This window comes from Bufo gargarizans, chromosome 3, assembly GCF_014858855.1.
Source record: "Bufo gargarizans isolate SCDJY-AF-19 chromosome 3, ASM1485885v1, whole genome shotgun sequence".
NCBI classification, from domain to species: domain Eukaryota; kingdom Metazoa; phylum Chordata; class Amphibia; order Anura; family Bufonidae; genus Bufo; species Bufo gargarizans.
In genome coordinates this window covers 403,313,458-403,331,616 of record NC_058082.1, presented here as the reverse complement: position 1 = coordinate 403,331,616, position 18,159 = coordinate 403,313,458, and the positions used below count along the sequence as shown (strand labels likewise).

The 18,159-nt window shown below is 46.2% G+C and overlaps 1 protein-coding gene and 1 non-coding gene across 2 annotated transcripts in view; both read left to right on the top strand.

The window, feature by feature from the left end:
• The window catches only part of CAMK1G (calcium/calmodulin dependent protein kinase IG), a 189,012-nt gene that overhangs the window by 68,309 nt on the left and 102,544 nt on the right, over positions 1-18,159 (top strand). The window lies entirely within an intron of this gene.
• Positions 4,809-4,881, top strand: TRNAP-AGG. The gene has a single exon. It is a non-coding gene; the product is annotated as a tRNA-Pro (tRNA).

Sequence of the window (18,159 nt, the reverse complement as noted above, 5' to 3'; positions counted from 1 at the left end):
AGTGGTGGCTGACGTGAAGCCTGATTCTCTGCTATGACATGCAGACTGATTCTCTGCTGACATGAAGCCAGATTGTCTGTTACGGGACCTCTCTGCTCTGCCTGTGTGCTAGGCCTAAATATATGCCAATGGACTGTTGCAGTGGTGGCTGACGTGAAGCCTCATTCTCTGCTATGACATGCAGACTGATTCTCTGCTGACATGAAGCCAGATTGTCTGTTACGGGACCTCTCTGCTCTGCCTGTGTGCTAGGCCTAAATATATGCCAATGGACTGTTGCAGTGGTGGGTGACGTGAAGCCTCATTCTCTGCTATGACATGCAGACTGATTCTCTGCTGACATGAAGACAGATTCTCTGTTACGGGACCTCCCTCCTCTGCCTGGGTGCTGGGCCTAAATATATGCCAATGGACTGTTGCAGTGGTGGCTGACATGAAGCCTGATTCTCTGCTATGACATGCAGACTAATTCTCTGCTGACATGAAGCCAGATTGTCTGTTACGGGACCTCTCTCCTCTGCCTGGGTGCTGGGCCTAAATTTATGACAATGGACTGTTGCAGTGGTGGCTGACGTGAAGCCTGATTCTCTGCTATGACATGCAGACTGATTCTCTGCTGACATGAAGCCAGATTGTCTGTTACGGGACCTCTCTGCTCTGCCTGTGTGCTAGGCCTAAATATATGCCAATGGACTGTTGCAGTGGTGGCTGACGTGAAGCCTCATTCTCTGCTATGACATGCAGACTGATTCTCTGCTGACATGAAGCCAGATTGTCTGTTACGGGACCTCTCTGCTCTGCCTGTGTGCTAGGCCTAAATATATGCCAATGGACTGTTGCAGTGGTGGGTGACGTGAAGCCTCATTCTCTGCTATGACATGCAGACTGATTCTCTGCTGACATGAAGCCAGATTCTCTGTTACGGGACCTCTCTCCTCTGCCTGTGTGTGTGCTGGGCCTAAATATATGCCAATGGACTGTTGCAGTGGTGGCTGACGTGAAGCCTGATTCTCTGCTATGACATGCAGACTGATTCTCTGCTGACATGAAGCCAGATTGTCTGTTACGGGACCTCTCTCCTCTGCCTGTGTGTGTGCTGGGCCTAAATATATGCCAATGGACTGTTGCAGTGGTGGCTGACGTGAAGCCTCATTCTCTGCTATGACATGCAGACTAATTCTCTGCTGACATGAAGACAGATTCTCTGTTACGGGACCTCTCTCCTCTGCCTGGGTGCCGGGGCCTAAATATCTGAGAATGGACTGTTCCAGTGGTGGGTGACGGGAAGCCAGATTCTCTGCTATGGAACCTCTCTCCAATTGATTTTGGTTAATTTTTATTTATTTAATTTTTATTTTAATTCATTTCCCTATCCACATTTGTTTGCAGGGGATTTACCTACATGTTGCTGCCTTTTGCAGCCCTCTAGCTCTTTCCTGGGCTGTTTTACAGCCTTTTTAGTGCCGAAAAGTTCGGGTCCCCATTGACTTCAATGGGGTTCGGGTTCGGGACGAAGTTCGGATCGGGTTCGGATCCCGAACCCGAACATTTCCGGGATGTTCGGCCGAACTTCTCGAACCCGAACATCCAGGTGTTCGCTCAACTCTAAAAACAACGAATAAACTGAAACAGGCTGTTTTTCAGCTGATCAAAAGTTTAGGACCACACCTCCAAAAAAAAAAACTAAACCCCCCCCCAAAGTAACACGTCGAGCAATATATTTCTGTTAATACAGCTACAGACTGACTTGCTGACTATAGGAGCCTAGTGGCTTGTTCCTGTGTATAAATCACCGACTGAGGGTGGACTATCCTACTAGTGTTGCCTGACATTGGGTGGTGTGCAGTGTCTCCCTTCATCAGGAGACCTGTCACATTACACACTGTTTCAATCAGGTACACGTGTGTGGATGTCGTTACTTTGCCCCATGCTGGTAGAGGAACACTCTATACACTATTGACTCCTTATATTTTGGAGTTCTAGTGGTAGGGGTGATTGTAGGGATCAGCATCATCAGTCTGAGACATCCCCTTTCACCCTACCAAGCCTAATTTGTTACAGAGAATTTTAATATTTAATAGAATAAAACTTATTTTAGCGTACTTTATTTAGGCAGTAAAAAGATAAACCCCCCCCCAAAACAGAAATCCAACTTCCAAACATGAACTCAGTAATGGATAGCTCCGCCTTTATTGTTTATCAATTCCAAAATTTGTTTTGGCATGCTTGATGCAAGTGTTTCAATGAGGTGAGTGGGAAGACGAGTGCATGAAGGCCATCTACTGTCTGGAACTGTTGTCCATTTTTGTAAACTTCCCTTGCCATCCATCCCCAAAGGTTCTCAATTGGATTTAGATCAGGGGAACACGCAGGATGGGCCAAAAGAGTGATGTTATTATCCTAAGTCCCTTGTCCTGCGGGCATTGTGTAATGTAGCATTGTCCTGTTGAAAAACCCAGTAATTGCCACACAGACGAGGGCCTTCAGTCATGAGCAGTGCTCCCTCTAAGCTGTGTGGGTGGGCGGCCGCACAGCAATTTTTGTGGCCCCGCTCACAACTTTATCATCCCCGCTCAGCCACATCGTGCCGTCAGTGCAGTGACAGTGGTGGCGCTGACGTCCGTCCTCCTCGTAATCTTGTGTGGGTTAGCGCAGCAGGGTGCCACCTACCAAATATTGCCATGCTACTGCTGCCTCCTCCTTCTTTTAGCAGGAAGAAGAGGAAGAGACAGCAAGCAGCAGCGGGGCGCGGTAGTGGCGTTATGGTGCCAGGTAAATAATCCCCAGTCCGAGGCGTGTGCGTCGCTGTACACAGCAGCTGCTGTCACTTCACGTAAGACTGTGGGCGGGATGACCAAGATGGCGTGTGTTCTGTGCTGTAGTCTCTGCTCCGGATGAGCACGCTGTCTGTGAGTATGTCAACGGGGTCAGGTCGCACCCAGGTAGGGCAGAGTGGGCACCGACATGCTGCCGTGTGGGGGGACATGGCGCCGGCCTGGCAGGGGTGGGACGCACCATATTTGGGGCAAGGGCCTTTGTGCACCTGGGGAGTTGTGACAGGCATCATGCTCATGTCACCCAGTTACCCTGGCATTTAGTAAGAAGCCCATCATCTTAGACAACTGCCAGTACTACAACTCCCAGCGAGTTATGTGCACTACTTTCAACATTGGGTCATCTCATTCATGGCCTTTCTGTGTGTGGCAGGCGTGCCACCTACTTATGGTGCCCTAGTGTGCAAAACTTTTTCATTCTGCACTTTGGGGCACTGTTGCCGGGTGAAGACTGCGCCATATTTTTTCCCTGTTTTTCATATGTAGTTGTAGGTGTGAGCTGCCACGTGACAGATATAGCTTTTATTATGGTGCACACGTCTGTCAGCGCCATCGTGTCTTGCGTCATCGCCGTTTGGAGTTACACAGATTGTACGTTTTAGGGTACGTCCACCTGTGGCAGTCGTGCTGTGTTTTTTTTGGGGGGGAAACAATATTGCATGTAGACAGTCTGCAGCGTATACAGGAGAATCTTGAAATTTGCGCAATGGAATCAGCACATAGCTAGAGATGTGCTTTGGATTTTAAAGGGGTATTCCGGTTGTTATAAGTTATAGTATATAACTAGTATATGGGACTCCTGTTCTTGTGATCAGCGGGGGTCACAGTGGTAGGACCCCCACCAATCTGATAGTTATCCCCTATCCTGTTAAACTGTTGTTAAATCTGCAGCGCATTACGTTATTCCATGTAGAAACACCTTTGACTAAGCATTGCCCATTTCTAAGCCGACCCCGCTCAGCAGCTGCCAAGGCTTAGAGGGAACACTGGTTATGAGGAATGCTCACTGTAACATCTGGACATAGCCAGCGGCCGTTTGATGCCCCTGCACTTCCTGAAGCTCACCAGACCATTATGTGGCGCGTAGAAAACATCTCAGATTGGATCTGCTTGTCATGTCAGTAACGTTGGAAACCATCAGGACCATCAAGGTTACATTTTTTCTCATCAGAGAATAAAACTTTCTGCCACCTTTGAATTTCCCAGGTTTGGTGCTCTCTTGCAAAGTCCAAACGAGCAGTTCTGTGGCGTTCAAGGAGACGAGATCTTTGAAGAAGTTTTTTGTTTTTGAAGCCCTTCAGTCTCAGATGCTGTCTGATGGTTATGGGGCTGCAGTCAGCACCAGTAAGGGCCTTAATTTGGGTTGAGGATTGTCCAGTGTCTTGACAGACAGCCAATTAGATCCTCCGGCTCAGTGCTGATGAAATTTTTTTGGGTCTTCCACTTGACTTTTTTGTTCCATAACCCTCAGGATCATTTAAGAAATTCCAAATCTTACTGCGTCCCACCTCAGCAGCGATGGCACGCTGTGAGAGACCCTGCTTATGCAGTTCAACAACCCGACCACGATCAAAAAGGGACAGTTTTTTTGCCTTTGCCATCACAACGTGTGACTACCTGACAGAAAATGACAATGAATTCACGTCTTTGCACAGATTTGGCCTTTTAAAGGCATGTGGTCCTAAAATTTGGATCAGCTGAAAAACAGCCTGTTTCAGTTTAATTGTTATTTTCAATTAATTGAATGCTCAAAAAATGTTTTGTCTCTCTCTCATTTCTTCTTGTTGCATGTTGAAGCTCTACTTGGAACCTTGTTAAGATCCAACAATGTAAAATATGATTTATTTGCCATTTCTCAAGTGGTCTTAAACTTTTGATCAGGACTGTATGTGCATGTAATATGATACAACCTCAGCTGCTGTGCTGATGTTGAATTTACAGCTGTAGTACATCTGCATACAAACATGAACAGCTGGCTCGTTGGTTCTAGGGGTATGATTCTCGCTTAGGGTGCGAGAGGTCCCGGGTTCAAATCCCGGACGAGCCCTAGTTTTTAATGTTTCATAAACCTATTTATATTTTTCCAGATTTATCCATTTGAAAGAATTTGTTATGAATATAATGTCCGTTGGAACAACCTTTGTCCGTGTACCTCGATTATAGCAGAGATTCCTGACTTAGAAGACATGAACTCATGAACTCATATTGATTTCAGTAAGTTCTAGCAGTTTCTTGAACGCACAACTCCTCTAAAAGTAGACTTATTTTATTATATTTATTATATTTGATTTAGTCTACCCACTCACTCCCTTCACTCGATTTTACTTTCATCCCATTTTCCCAAATGTACATTGCTGAATGATTCATGTTGAAGTATGTGAATCATTCAGAAGTAGGAAACATGGTGTTTTTATGTTTTATTTCTACATTATCCCTTTTCAGCGTCCGCTGTACATGAACAGTACTGTAATGAAGTACTTGCCGTCATTTGCCATACATGCACGGTGCAGGCACAGCTCTTATTCTTTTCTAATGTTTTGCTGTACAAAAGTAGCAAAATTTAAAACGCTTTCAAAATTTGTTATCACATGTTATTTATATCACAAAACCCCAAAAATAAACCTCCCAATATTTTGGAACTACTGTTTCCCCCATTCCTCAAAAAAAAGATATGAATAAGTTTTTCAATATAAGTACGTCAATATGGTGACATTAAAAACTGCAATTCATTCCACAAGAACACAAGTCATCATATGGTTACATCAACGCAAAAGTAAATATTGCTCCTGGAAGGCTGCACAAAAAAATCAATAAACACAAAACTGTGGCGGTAAAGGTTCTTGACTTTTGCTAACTTGGGTTTTGGAGTGGGTGGCACCATCTACTATATCCATATGCCATAATGGCACGTATCAATATTGCAGAAAACCTCTAGTAAAATAAAGTTATTAGTGATAGCAGACAGTATGACAGCAAACAGTCCCAGAACACCAGGACCAGAATAAGAAACAGCTCTGCACGTCCTCTTTATTGCCTTGTTTTAAATACTTTTTACTGTAAATCATCAAAAGCACTTAAGGACTAATGAAAAAAGATATTGCAATAAGAGTTAAAAGAGAAAAATTGGAGTGATTAAAAACATAATTTGGCTCCACTTGGAGGAGTATGTTGCAAGGCAAAATTCTGACTGCTCAGGGATCTATTTTCAGAACAGCGATACTTCTCCAGGAGATTCTGCGGATTGTTTCATTAGCTGAGATGCGGTTGATAAATTGAAAAATGAAAGAGGTAGCTTATGAGTTGCTATGCAAACAAAAGGGTAATTAAAAAAGAATTAGTTTGTTAGTGACGGCACATTATACATTCATGATACAAGAAAAAAGATGAAGCTGTGCGTGGCTGATATGGTCTACCGATTAAGAAACCGTGCTGAGACTTGTGTGGGAGGACAAAGTATTGTGAGTGTTTAATGCCAAGACAAGACGATGTTTTTCTATTATATATAGTACAATATATAATATTTTATATATATACACACAAGTGTGTGTTGTTCTTATGGGTTATGAGTCACTCAAGTACAAGTGGTTCATAAATATGTCCTGTCACCACTCCTGCCATGTCGGATTTATTGTTTTACTCTGGAGATATTTTCATATAACTCTATGGGCTCATGCACACGCCCATATGGCTTTTTCGCGTTTTGTGGTCCGTCTTTTACGGATGCGTTGTCTCGTTTTTTGGTTCCGTTTTTTTTTTCCGCATGCCATATACAGTAATTACATTAAAAAAAAATTTGCCTAGGCATAACATTTTCAATAGATGGTTCAGCAAAAACGGAACGGATACGGAAGACTTACGGATGCATTTCTGTATGTGTTCCGTTTTTTTTTGCGGACTCGTTTACTTGAATGGAGCCAAGCACTGTGATTTGCAGACAAGAACAGGACAGTGCCATCCAGTCTGCACCCCATCCAGTGGGCCAGGTCTTAATAATGACCATCCTCATCTTTTGTTGGCTGTACTTCTTCCAAATCACCCTTCAAAGTCTCAATGTCCTAGAAAAGTCAGCAAGATGCAGAGAGATGCTCCTGATGACGGGAGAGTACCAGGGTTGGAGAAGTGGGTATGCCAGAGCTGATTAATATTCTGTGTTTACTGTCAAATAACCTGCAGGAAATTGCAGGCAAGAACAGTTTTTCAAAACTCTATTGAGTTATATACTGTATATATATATATATATATATATACTAGCAGACGAACAGGGCTTCGCACGGGTATATTTAATCTATTTCATTTAACATTTGTGTGTGTTGTTAAAAAATATCGACAGTATCCCCCATAACAGTGACTTCTACAGCACCCCGCCCCTTTAACAGTGAACTCCACAGTCCCTCACCCCTTAAAGGGGTTGTCCAGGTTCAACTCTGAACTCGGATATATCCATATTTTTACCCAGGCAGCCCCCCGATGTTAGCATCGTGCAGGGCACAGGCTTTTTTGTTTACAATAATACACTGCCATGACGTCACGGCTCTGATGGGCGTGCTTTAGCGCTGCCCACCCACCAGTTCCGGTGATGTCACCGGGCTTCCTGGCAGCCCCATGGAGAGCCCGATTCGTCACCGGAACTCCTAAAAAATGCCTTTGCCGTGCGCAATTTAGCGCAGGGCAAAGGAGAGCATCGGAGCATGAACTGCTCTGATGCTCAAGTCAGGGGGGATGCCTGGGTGAAAATGGACGTATGTCCGGGTTCAGCTCTTAACCTGGACAACCCCTTTAATGCTGACCTCCCCAAAGTGCCCCGCCACTTCAAAATGGGACCTCCACAGCAGCCCATCCCCTCAACTTTGACCCTAACAGCAGCCAGCCCCTTTAACAGTGAGTTTCACAGCACCCCACTCCCTTGACAGTGACCTCCACAGTACCCCGCTCTTTTAACAGTGGCCTCACAGTACTCTGCTGCTTTAACAATGACCTCCACAGCAGTTGCCCCTATATTTCATCTATTTCATTTAATGTTTGTGTGTGTCATTAAAAGATATTGACTGTATCCCTATAACAGTGACCTCTACAGCACCCCACCCTTTAACAGTGAACTCCACAGTCCCCCACTGCTTAACACTGACCCTCCCACAGTGTCCCGCTACTTTAAAATGGGACCTCCACAGCAGCCCATCCCCTTAACTTTGACCTTCACAGTACCCCACTCCCTTAACAGTGACCGCACAGTACCCTGCTGCCTTAACAGGGACCTCCACAGCAGTTTCTCCTTTAATAGTGGCCCCTGCCCCCTTAACAGTGACCTCCACATTATCCGCCCCTTTAACAGTGACCTCCACAGCGCCCTGCCCCTTTAATGCTAGAACTACACAACGACATGTCACACGACATTTTGTCTGAACAATTTCTATAATGATAGGCTATGGTGTTGCATTGCAACATGTGACATTCACAAAAAATACATCCAAGATGGAGTCGCAGCATGTCACATGTCGTGCGACACATGTAGCAGTGTAGTTGTGCCCTATGTGTCGTGCAACTGATTGTCGCGCGACACATGTCGTTGTGTAGCCCTAGCTTAAAGCTGACCTACAGCAGTGAACAAAAATGGCTGGGTTGTTATGAAAACCTGGAGTAAAACTGTGTGTATGTGGAGACTAAGGGACTGCGAGCTTCTATTGGCTGATAAGGGACATGTGACCGTGTGTATGGCAGTTGGGATATGAAGAGAAAGACTTGCAGGCTTCTATTGGCTAATGCAGGACATTTTTAGGGAATATCTCAGGAATGGTACATCCTAGAGAGCTGAGACCCGGTCTAAAACCTTCCCGGACACCTGATGTGCCTGTGTGCCAAATTTAACATCAGTCCAGTCGTTTGGTTGCGCATAAAGAACAGACAGACAGACGTCGGGACAGACAGAAACTCATTGTGTACCGGCATGCTACCTTCACAGTATTCTTTCCCAGATAGTAAGTGATATGTGTACCAAGTTTAGTAGAAATTGATCGATGAGTTTTTGAGTTACAGAGCAATATGTGTGTAGAATAAACAGTTGGAGCATGCAAACTCCATGCAGCTGCTGTGTAGGGGTGTATGACCCCCACAAGATTTCTTTCCAGGTAGCAAGGGATATGTATACCAAGTGTAAGCTTTGGGGTCTTTAAGCTCCGCGAGACAAGTGCGAAAAACCGTGTCAGTAAAGCAAAGGGTCTTTATTGGTGACCAAACAAAACAAAAGAAAGCTTTTCTTCAGCATCCAAACCGTCACAACAAAAGTCCTGCTTGTTTCCAGCATAAATTAGGAAAACAGTCTTTCTTCAGAAAAACAACCAAAAGAAAGGCACATACGTTTTTAGTAGAGGTCCTTCAGACCTTCCCTGCAGACACAGCTTCCCTTCCAAACTACTCAAAAGTCCTCTCTGAGCAGCTAGCAGACTTCCATCTTATCCTCACAGGTGCACTCTCCCAACCCACACCCTCCAGCATCACTTCCTGCTTTAATGGGTGGTTGGCTGTGAGATCTTAACCCCTTGTGCGCTGGCTTCCAGGGTTTAGGAGTGGAGGCTTCATCCCACCCAAATAACACTTTGGAGCCTCCAAAATTCCAGGCCCCAAACTCCTTTACTAAGATAGAGAAGACTGCGAGCCAGTCCTCTCTGAATTAGCGCCTGCCTGGAACTTTTCACCCACTTTTGGGTGACCCCCTGAACCTTCTACCTCTATTTAAATGGACCATAGTCCAAACAGTGGTGCCGTATAGCACCCGTCCAGGACCCACCCCCGGTGTCCTGTACATATCCCCCCCCCCCTCTGCCTCAACGCGGAGGTGTTGGAGGCAACAGTAGACACCATAGAATGGACTCGGGAGAGGGCATCGGCATTCTGATGCTGTCTCCCGGGTCTGTGCTCTACCATGAAATTGAACTCCTGGAGAGAAAGGAACCACCTTGTTACCCTGGCATTGGTGTGTTTATTCTGTCTCATCCAGGTAAGGGGAGCATGGTCTGACACCAAGCGGAACTTTCTGCCCAGGAGGAAATATCGCAGGGAGTCTAGAGCCCATTTGATGGCCAGACACTCCCGCTCTACCACCGCATAGTTTCTTTCAGCTGCCGTCAGCTTCCTACTAAGAAAGACCACAGGGTGCTCCTCCCCACTGATTTCCTGAGACAGGACCGCTCCTAACCCTTCGCTTGAAGCATCTGTCTGTACTACAAAATCTTTTGAAAAATCTGGAGCTACAAGCACCGGATCTTGGCACAAAGCTGTCTTAAGCATTTGAAAAGCCGTCTCGGCCTCGGCGTTCCACTTTATCATCACTGACTTTCTGCCTCTGGTCAGGTCGGTCAGTGGTGCAGCAACAGTGGCAAAGTTGGGGACAAACCTCCTATAATAGCCAACTATGCCCAAAAACGCTCTGACCTGCTTCTTGGTTAGGGGACGGGGCCAGTCCTGTATGGCCTCCACCTTACTCATTTGGGGCTTCACCAGCCCTCTACCCACAATATACCCTAGGTATTTTACTTCCTCCATCCCAATGGCACACTTCTCGGGGTTGATGGTGAACCCTGCTCTTCTTTAGGAGTCTACGACTGCCTGAACCCGGGGAAGGTGGGACTCCCAATCAGTGCTGAAGATGACTATGTCATCTAGGTAGACAGAAGCGTACCGTTGGTGTGGACGCAGAGTTTTGTCCATGGCCCTTTGGAACGTGGCCGGGGCTGAGTGTAGACCAAATGGCATCCTCTTATATTGGAAGTGGCCTTCTGGGGTAGAGAAGGCTGTCTTCTCCCTGGCTTCCTTAGTCAGGGGAATCTGCCAGTACCCTTTTGTGAGGTCTAGCGTGGTAATGTACCTGGCAGACCCCAACCTTTCAATTAGCTCATCTACTCGTGGCATGGGATATGCGTCGAACTTGGAGACTTCATTAAGCTTTCTGAAGTCGTTGCAGAAGCGGAGGGCGCCGTTGGGCTTGGGTACCAACACAATTGGACTTGACCATTCGCTCTGCGACTCCTCAATGACTCCAAGCTCGAACATTCTTCTAACCTCTTCGGACACTGCCACCCTATGAGCTTCTGGGATACGGTAAGGCTTTAACCTGACTTTTACCTTGGGCTCGGTCACAATGTCATGCTCGATGACGTTGGTGCGACCGGGCAACTCTGAAAACATATCTCTATTTTTTTGTAGAAACTCTTTTGTTTGCTGGGTTTGAGGTCTAGTCAGGGTAGAAGCAACCTGCACCAAGTCGATCCCTGCATGGTCCCCTGACTGTACCTCTACTATCGCTGACACTTGTTCTCTGTCTCTCCAGGGTTTCAACAAATTGATGTGATAGATCTGGTATGGTTTTCTTTTCCCTGGCTGGTGTACCTTGTAGTCCACCTCACCGAATTTCTCTACTACCTCAAATGGGCCCTGCCATTTGGCCAAGAATTTGCTCTCTACCGTGGGTATTAGAACAGCCACCCGGTCTCCTACTTGGAACTGTCTAATTTTAGCCGACCTGTTATACACTCTTCTTTGGGCATCCTGGGCCTTCTGCATGTGCTCCTTCACCAGTGGCATCACCTTAGCCACCCTTTCTCGCATTTGAGAGATATGTTCTACCACCGTTTTGTGTGGTGAGGACTCACTTTTCCATGTCTCTTTTACCAGATCGAGTAACCCCCGGGGCCTTCGTCCATACACTAATTCAAATGGCGAAAAACCTGTGGATGCTTGTGGGACCTCCCGGATAGCAAATAACAGGGCAGGGAGTAACATATCCCAATCCTTCCCATCTTTCTCAACATGGACTTTAGGGTTTTATTAAATCTTTCGACTAGGCCATCGGTCTGTGGGTGGTAGACCGACGTCCGCAACTGCTTAATTTGGAACAATTTGCATAAGCCCGCCATTACCTTTGACATAAAAGGGGTACCCTGGTCTGTCAGGATCTCTTTGGGGAACCCAGTTCGTGAGAACATTTGAAACAACTCCCTGGCGATGGCCTTAGAGGAGGCTTTCCTCAAAGGGACAGCTTCTGGATACCTAGTTGCGTAGTCTAGGATGACCAATATATATTGGTGGCCCCGTGCCGACTTTACCAGGGGTCCCACCAGATCCATAGCGATCCGTTCAAACGGGACTTCGATAATCGGCAAGGGCACCAGAGGGTTTCTATAGTGTGGCGCTGGGGCGGTTAACTGGCAAATGGGACAAGACGCACAGTATCTTTTAACCTCGGCCTTCAACCCTGGCCAGTAAAACCGGTCGTTTATCCTGGCCTCTGTTTTCTCCGCCCCAGGTGTCCTCCCAGTGCATCGTTGTGGGCTAGATCGAGGAGCATCCGCCTATACGGTTGGGGAACCAGCAACTGCTCTATAGTTTCCCCTCGGCTCTCAGCCACTCAATACAGTAAGTCCCCCTTCAACGCAAAGTGAGGGAACCTCTGATCTGCATCTGGCATTTGTGGGACCCCATCAACAACCGAAACCTGCTCTCGAGCATTGACCAAGGCAGGGTCCCGTAATTGGGCGGTACCAAATGCACCTCTGGACACATCTAGATCTGGATGTACTGGCCTTGAGGATGTTTCCCCTTCATCCTCCTCAACTGGGGAGAGCTCCTCGTCATCCTCCCCCAGCATGACTTGTAACGGGAAGACCTCCCCCCTCTCAGAGATCAACCCGGGTTTAAGACCTGGGTCAGGGGCATTAGCCTCCACATCAGCATTCCCTGCGACTTCATTATCAATGGTAGGTATTTCTATATCAGAGGGGTGTATTTCAGCTCCGGACCCCTCGGACCCTGTCCCTTCCAGGCCCAGTGCCCCCAGTTCCCCCGGTGGTGCCATTTGCACCTCGTTCCATAGTTCCAGAAATAGTGGACAGTCCCGCCCCACTATGATGTCATGAATTAAACTGTTTACCACCCCGACCTCCTGTGTAACTGAGGCACGGCCATAAGAGACAGTCACCGGAACCAAGGGGTACTCCTTGGTATCCCCATGAATGCATACCACCCGAAGAGTTTTAGTCACTGGTCTAAGCCTCCCAAGTACCCTGGCATGTACTAATGTTACCATGCTACCGGAGTCCAGGAGGGCCCTGGCAGGAAGGTGGTTCACCCACACTTCACACTCAAACCGTCCTGCAGCCAGGTCAAGATGAGTGGTACACACACTTCGCACATAGAAGGAGCTTCTCCGACCGGTTCCGCACTCCATAGGCTCCTCCTGCAGTGGGCATTGTGCCCGGGTATGCCCCCAGGACCGACATCGCCAACATTGTATGTCTCCCATCTTTGGTACAGGAACCGACCTCCGTGGTTCTAGGGCAGATGGTGTAAACCTGCGGACGCCAACATCTGGCAAGGCTTCTCTCCTCAGGTTGGTGGCTGGTCTGGGTGTCCTTGGCGTGGGTTCTCGACGCTTGGCAGGCCCAAGCAGGTCCTCCACCACGGTATACCGTTCAACCAGCTCGATCAGCTGGTCAGCATTAGTAGGGTTTCCATGGCTTACCCAGCGCTGTAGGTCATCTTGTAGGGACCGTAGGTACCGGTCCATCACCACTCGTTCCACCATTTGTGGACCTGACAACTTTTCTGGCTGCAGCCATTTTTTAACTAACTGAATTAGTTCATGCATCTGGGACCTGGGTGGTTGGTCTGATTTGTACCGCCAGCGATGCACCCTCTGGGCCCGGACAGCTGTGGTCACTCCCAGGCGGGCCAGGATTTCAGCTTTTAAACGTTCATAGTCTTTGATGTGGGAGGTCAAAATAGGAGGTCAGCTGGGAGGTCAAAATAGGCCTTTTGCGGGTCACCAGTGAGAAAAGGCGATATAATGCCGGCCCATTGGTCCCGGGGCCACGCTTCTCTCTCTGCTATCCTTTCAAAGGTGGTAAGAAAGGCTTCCACGTCATCGCTGGGTGTTAGTTTCTGCAAAAAATGGCTGGCTCTAACAGACACTGGGTTGCTAACGGCAACGACCGCTTGCGCTTGTCCCTGAGCCAGATGCTGTACGGCCTCCTGCAAGGCAGCCACCTGTGCTTGAGTGGACTCCTGCTGGGCCGTAAGCTGGGCGGATAGCAGCCGTGTATTTTCCTGCTGCGCAGCTATAGCCTGTGCCAGGGCCTGCTGCTGCTGAGCCATTGCTTCCTCATGGCGACGGTTTGACTCTGCTGACGCTTGCTGCTGGGCCACAGTGGCTTGCTGCTGGGTCACAGTGGCTTGTGCCAAAGCCTTAACGACCTCCTCCATGCCTTTGTCTGCTGTTTGTAACGCCTGGGCTGACTTTACCCACAACATGCCATAAGTATACTGTCTCTTTAAATGTCAGTTTTAAACGTTTTTTTTGCGCCTGCAAATGCACTTTGCCCGCATCCTCCACCAGTTGTAAGCTTTGGGGTCTTTAAGCTCCGCGAGACAAGTGTGAAAAACCGTGTCAGTAAAGCAAAGGGTCTTTATTGGTGACCAAACAAAACAAAAGAAAGCTTTTCTTCAGCATCCAAACCGTCACAACAAAAGTCCTGCTTGTTTCCAGCATAAATTAGGAAAACAGTCTTTCTTCAGAAAAACAACCAAAAGAAAGGCACATACGTTTTTAGTAGAGGTCCTTCAGACCTTCCCTGCAGACACAGCTTCCCTTCCAAACTACTCAAAAGTCCTCTCTGAGCAGCTAGCAGACTTCCATCTTATCCTCACAGGTGCACTCTCCCAACCCACACCCTCCAGCATCACTTCCTGCTTTAATGGGTGGTTGTCTGTGAGATCTTAACCCCTTGTGCGCTGGCTTCCAGGGTTTAGGAGTGGAGGCTTCATCCCACCCAAATAACACTTTGGAGCCTCCAAAATTCCAGGCCCCAAACTCCTTTACTAAGATAGAGAAGACTGCGAGCCAGTCCTCTCTGAATTAGCGCCTGCCTGGAACTTTTCACCCACTTTTGGGTGACCCCCTGAACCTTCTACCTCTATTTAAATGGACCATAGTCCAAACAGTGGTGCCATATAGCACCCGTCCAGGACCCACCCCCGGTGTCCTGTACACAAGTTTCATTGAAATTGATGGTTGCATTTTTGAGTGATCGCGGAACATACATACATACATATATACACACATATACATCCTTCTTTTTATATATATATATATATATATATATATATGTATAGCGCACCAACACATTCTGCAGTGCTTTACAGACATTGGCATTTCTCACTGTACACAGTGAAGCTCATAATCTGGATTCCCTTTCAGTGTGTCTTGTGTGAGAAGGAACCTACACGAACACAGGGAGAACATATAAATTCCATGTAGATGTTCTCCTTAGGCTCCATTCACACTTCCGCAATTCCATTCCGCATTTTGCGGAACGGAATTGCGGAGCCCCTTCATTTCTATGGGGCCCGGATTCGGAATTGCAGACCTGCACTTCCGGGTCCACAATTCCGATCCTGAAAAAAAATAGAACATGGTCTGTCCGCAATAGCTGACAAGAATAGGCATAGTCTATTAAGGCCGGCGATGTGCGGTCTGCAAAATGCGTAACGCACATTGCCGATTTCCGTGCTTTGTGGATCCACTAAACACACATGGATGTGTGAATGGACCCTTAGTTGGATTTAACTAATAGGGGAAGGATCATACATATAGGGCCGGCTCTATAATAAAGCAGACAAAGCAGCTGCTTGAGGGCGGAGAGAAGGGGGGAGGCGGCACCAGGGTGAAAATTTAATTTTTTTAAATACATAACTTGTGGACATGGAGGAGGAGAAATGTGACATGGAGGGCTGATGACATAGGTGATTTGACATGGATGGAGAGAAATGGGACAACATGGATGGAGGGGGAGAAATGTGACAACATGTATGGAGGGGGGAGAAATATGACAACATAGATGGAGAGGGAGATAAATATGACAACATGGATGGAGGGAGAAAAATGTGGCAACATGGATGGAGGGGGAGAAATCTGAGGGCTGATATGACATAGGTGATTTGACATGGACGGGGAGAAATGTGACATTGAAGGGGTGAAATGTGACAAGGAGGGGGAGAAATGTGACACGGAGGCCTTTAGGGGTAGAAATGTGACATGGGGGGCTGATGGCTGACATGGGGGGCTTATGGCTGACATGGGGGCATGATGGCTGACATGGGGGGCTGATGGCTGACATGGGGGCTGATGTCTGACATGGGGGGCTGATGGCTGACATGGGGGGCTGATCTGAGGTCTAAATGCAGCTTCACTTGTGTTGGCAAAAATCCTTGTACCGGTCCAGCATACATATCCCTGGTATATGCAAAGAACACTCCCAGTGTTGGCAAATCTAAAACGGAGGTCTATACATCTCCAGATACTAGAGATCACTCCACTTCCAAATGCCTTAGAAAATGGTTTGCACTGTGTAAAAGTCCACAAGTGTGCTCTCAAGAGAAATCAAATCTAATGGAGAAATGGGGCACAGCTCCTATACCTGAATTATACAAAAGGGAGAGCTATAAACCTACAACCATTTTCAGGCTATATCTCCTCAAAATAACAATGAAAAATAACCAGGGGCTAGTGAATTTACAAAACACTAAATATGTATAATTATCACTATTATTAGCATCCAAAATGCCAAAAGACAATTTACACAGACATATAAATAACAATTTTAAATGGATGATTAAAGCTAAACCCCAATTCACAGTGAATGCTTGAATTAGACCAATATAGTGTAGCTAGAAGTGTGTGCATCAGGGAAATGTCTATACGAATGGCCCTAAGGAATAGTCAATATTCCGGCTTTTTGGATGTGGCTAATCCAGTATACTAATCCATTCGCCCTCACGTCTCTTCAGTGTTTGTCCCTTCTGGCCCCACTTCTGATGGGAGGAACATGATTAATAATGCAATGCCTCAATTGATTCACATACAGCATATGCAGCCTCTTAAAAATGTCTAGGAACATTTACTCGTATGGATAGAAGACTTATGATTATTAAAGCAGATCCTCAATTCAGTTGTAGTCTCGCCCACATACTGTAGATCAAATTGCGCATTCATTGTAGAACATATACAACATATTCAAACCTACACCTAAGATAATAATAGAATTTATATTTTCTCATTGTGACTGTATGTCTATCACTCTCTTTCAACATTAATGTGCTATTTTTGCAACTAAGACGAGGAAAACTACAATTTATTTTACTAATGTTTACAGTGTGAGCTGTGTTGTGCCCCTTTGGAAGGCGATGGATCTCTGTATTCAAATATCTTTATTGGTTTTCTTGAAACAAAAGCAATATACAAATATATTAGAAGGAAGGAGTGTAGTACATATATATTTCTTTTACATTTCCTAATATATAATATCACTTACATACATACTAATGGGGTTCTAACATAGCATATTTGCCTGCTAGGCCTGTCAACATACAAACATACAAAGTACCCCGAGGTAGTACTAATCTCCCTCCTCTCGTATCAATCAAAACCTATTTTATCCAGCGTCTGCAAAAGAACATTTAAGACAACAAAATGCTTTTCCCTTTTTCCCATGAATTTTAGATAGTAGACCCGGGGTGAGGTAAAGTCGGTGTACTATTTTGAATTGCATCAGACGGTGTTGTCGTGAGAGAGAGGCCTTCTTAATATTTTGGTATATCTCCCTCCGTTGAAGTGAATTACATTCCCCTATGTCCGCTTCCCATTTATCAACACTTTTAAATTTAATAACAGTGCTTAATTCCTTTATTAATCTACTGTAAATTTGTGAAACCCAAATGAATTATAACAGAAAACTAACAGTGTCTGCGTTCCTAGTGTTTGAGAAATGTTATTTCGCGTATATGCTAGTGCATGCTTAAGTTGGGCATATCTATAATATTTTAGCGCAGTAATCGGTGTCTCGTGGAATATTTCCCCTATTGATTTCAATTTTCCCATGGTGCATATATGTGACAGCATCGTGATCCCTCTCCGGGTCCAGTAATTATTGTCATTTAGGGCTAAAAACTCAGTTAAAAAGGGGTTGTCCCATAACGGGGTGAACTCCAGGGCATGTGTAACCTGCAAAAGAGCCTTTATTTTGTTCCAAACCTTCTGTAACATTGAGCCAATGGGGCAAGTATATTCATCACGACCCAAGAGTCCGGTCTCCAATATACTAAATATGTTCTGTATAGGCTGCTGCTGCTGTCTATTGATATAAGATATCAATAAACCATCCCCCGTATTAATACACCACTGCAACTGTGAACATATCTAGTAACTTTGAAAATATGGGAGGCCAAGGCCGTCATTGATTTCAGCCAAACACAGATACTGTAACTTGATGTGACCCCTTTT